Source organism: Triticum dicoccoides, chromosome 2B (genome assembly GCF_002162155.2).
Source record: "Triticum dicoccoides isolate Atlit2015 ecotype Zavitan chromosome 2B, WEW_v2.0, whole genome shotgun sequence".
In the NCBI taxonomy this organism is placed as follows: Eukaryota; Viridiplantae; Streptophyta; class Magnoliopsida; order Poales; family Poaceae; genus Triticum; species Triticum dicoccoides.
The window spans coordinates 130,923,512-130,927,104 of record NC_041383.1 but is presented as its reverse complement, the minus strand read 5'-3'; positions in this window follow the sequence as shown (position 1 = coordinate 130,927,104).

Below are 3,593 nucleotides of genomic sequence, written 5' to 3'. Positions count from 1 at the left end.
GGGTTGGCCGACCCAAGGGAAAGGTATAGGTGGTGGCGAGGCAAATGGTAAAACCAAGGTTGGGCCTTGCTGGAGGAGTTTTATTCAAAGCGAACTGTCAAGGGGGTCCCATAAATCACCCAACCGCGTAAGGAACGCAAAATCCGGGAACATAACACCGGTATGACGGAAACTAGGGCGGCAAGAGTGGAACAAAACACTAGGCATAAGTCCGAGTCTTCCACCCTTTACCAAGTATATAGATGCATTAATAATATAAGAGATATTGTGATATTCCAACAAAATCATGTCCATCATGGGGCAATCTTCAACTTCACCTGCAACTAGCAACGCTATAAGAGGGGCTGAGCAAAAGCGGTAACATAGCCAAACAATGGTTTGCTAGGAAGGGTGTCAAAGGTTAGAGGTTCATGGCAATTTGGGAAGGCTTGAAGAACAGGTGATAGGAAGCGCATCATAGCGATAGAACGAAACAACTAACATAGCAATGATAGTAGTGAGATCCAGGGTAGCGGTCATCTTGCCTGAAATCCTGCTAGGAAGAAGAACGAGTCCATGAAGAAGGCGAACGGATGAAGCCGAACCAAGCGTAGACGAACGAATCCTCACGATTGCAACGATACGGGAACTATCGAGAAGAAGCACACAACATGGTAAACACACCACACAAGAACAAGGCATGATGCACAACAAGCATGATGCATGACAAATATAGATGAGGCTACTCACGGCAAGAGATGATGCATACAAGAGCAACACATCAAGGCAAGTTTAAATGAGGCCGGGAACAACATATAACAATTCCGGTAAGTCCTCATATGCATATTTCGAAATTGGTCCAGATCTGAATAAACATTATGTTCAAGTTGTTAAACAGCAAGTTAAGATGCACCAAGATGACCTACACGAGATTCTAGTCAAGTTACATATAAAGTTCATTTAGTTCGGAGCTACGGCCTAGAAGATATGAGCAAAACAAGTTAAACATGGCATTGATGCAAAATGCATACAAAGATCAAGCAAACACCTCAAAACATGAATGCAACATGATAATATGAAACTACATGCAATTCTAAGCAAGTTTCATATAGAGCACACTCAAAACGGAGCAACGGTTCAACACACACACATGAAACAAGTTATAGCAACAATCTGTCCAAAATTGCAACTAGGCATATTGCAAGCATCAAAACAACATGCTACAGTACCACAATATGAAAACAAAAGGCATGGGCATGATGTACAGGTAAAGCATAACAAAACATGAACACTGAGCTATCTCCATAAATCACTAGAACATGCTCAAACACATATGGCAAGATTGCAAATAATATCAGTTCAGACTTTGCAGAAAATATCATTATCATGCCATGTTCATCGCATCATAACTCCATGCATACTGCTCCGTTTTGTGTGTGTAATATGTCAAATTGTTTGTCTCAACGAGTACTTCATTTCATTCCATTGCATCATGTTCATTTGAGCTCATCTTGATACCTGAATCTTCGTTGCAAGAGAGTTCATCCTAACATTCCCCTCTTCCATGGAGCCCATGCGGGGTCGACGAAGGTCCTCACAACAAAAGGATCTGGCAAGACACCTGCTGTGTATGCCGGCGTCGCCTCCGCGGTGGCCTTCATGGGACCCAAGCGGCGGCGGCCTCCCGTGTTCTACTTCTCCTCGATGATGGCGGCGGACGCGGAGGCGCTGGCCACCGACTCGTCGCTCTCCGCGCACCCGGCTTCTGTCGCTGCTTGCATGGCGCGGCCACCGGCATGGGAGTGTCGGCCACAGAAACGGGAGACGCGGTCCGAGGCGGCAGCGTGGACGGCAGCAACGATGCCCGTGCGCCGCTCCTCGTCGAGCTGGCCTGGAGCGGCGAGTTGCTGAACCGCGCGCCGGCTTGGGGCGGCAACTGGCTCCGTCGGGCAAGGGGAGGGAGGTGGATCAGCGAGCTACATAGCTCGTATCCGGCGGGCTACCCAGCCGGCTTGGATGCAGAATAACTACTCTTCGTAAGCCATTGTAAGAGTGGACAAAATGGTGGAGGAGATAGGGGAGCGGCGGAGGTGTGCCATTCTTGGCCGGTGTTTGGCCTCGTTTAAGTAGGAGATTAAATAGATGGCGGACGGGAGGAGCTCGGCCGGCGTTGCGTTTAACGCCGGCCTGGTCATGAACGGACGTGTGTCCATAGTGGGTTTCTCGGCTTCCAAACGGGCGGGTTTCATGGAGGCGTTTGAATGCGGCACGGAGGCGTGTTCAGCCGGGCGTGCCGCGAGTGGCGCCCTCAACTCTGACCTAGGACACGGCGCCATTCTTCCATTGACGGGTGAGCTCTTTGGGTGCATGGCCTGCATGTTAGTGACCCAAAGCAAGCAGCGCAAAGAAGAGGAACCTTTGGTGGGCCAGGGCGGTCAGAAGCGAGCTTTTCATAAACTGATGATTGTTCATTGAGTGTGACATCATCTTTTTCATGTAATTAAGCCTACTACGTTGATAGCCCGTTCGATACGTTGTGATTCATAAAGACCGCTGCAAACATCAATGTTCTGCTTATCATAGATAAGATTGATTAATACCCATAACAATCCATGTCCTTAACAAAGGGTGCATGCTCGTATAGGTTGAGCGTGTGTCTTGCGTCGTGTGCTATGTGCATGCAGGAGTGCGAGTGTTGCGTGCGTGCAAGGGTGCGTTTTAGTGTTGCATGCATGGGTGCGTACGTGCATGTGTTCGCGAGTGCATGTGTACGTGTCAGTGTTGCACGCCAGCATGCGTGCGTGTGTACGTTATGTGTACGTGTCAGTGTTTCACGCCTACATGTGTGCGTCTCTTGCGTGCGTGCATGTGTACGTGCTGGGTGAGGCTACACGTCAGTCGACTGACTTTTTCATCTCTGGTCATTAGATTTTCCAGTCGTTGGATACGAAATCAAGGGCCTCCAGTTTATCATCAAACTCCACCCCCCTGAGCCGCCAGCCACCACCGGCCGAACCGCCCGCCCCCGCCGCCCGCGGCCGGCCCGCCCTCCCTGAAAACACTCCCCACCGCCGGCCCGCCACCGCACCGGCCATCCCTCTAGCCCCCCTGCGCGCCGAGCTTTTTCTCCTGGGATCCCCACCCAACCGCCCAATGAACGCCCCAACCGTCGATGACTGCCAACCAGAGGTCTCACGACTTCGAATACCCACCGACCACTAGTTTATTACCATTTCTGTCCTTCATATACGCACTGACGGGTGGGCCCTATGGTAATGTGCACTACTGAATGTGGACCATTTGACTGGTCAATTGATCGTGTTATCAACAAATTATGGAGTTGTATGGTGAGCCAGTGACCGTATGATCACCCTAAAATGTACTCCTATTTTACTAACACAGTACAGACTCAAACTACCATTTCTTTCTTTCATATACGGGCTGACAGGTGGGCCCCACGGTTACGCGCCCCGATAGTGCAACACTAGTTGCGCCGTTTGACTGGTCAATTGATTGTGTCATCAACAAAATACGGAGTTGTACGGGTGAGCCAGTGACCATATAATCATGACATGTATTTGTTTAACACGGTATAGACGCAAGGGCTCATATAT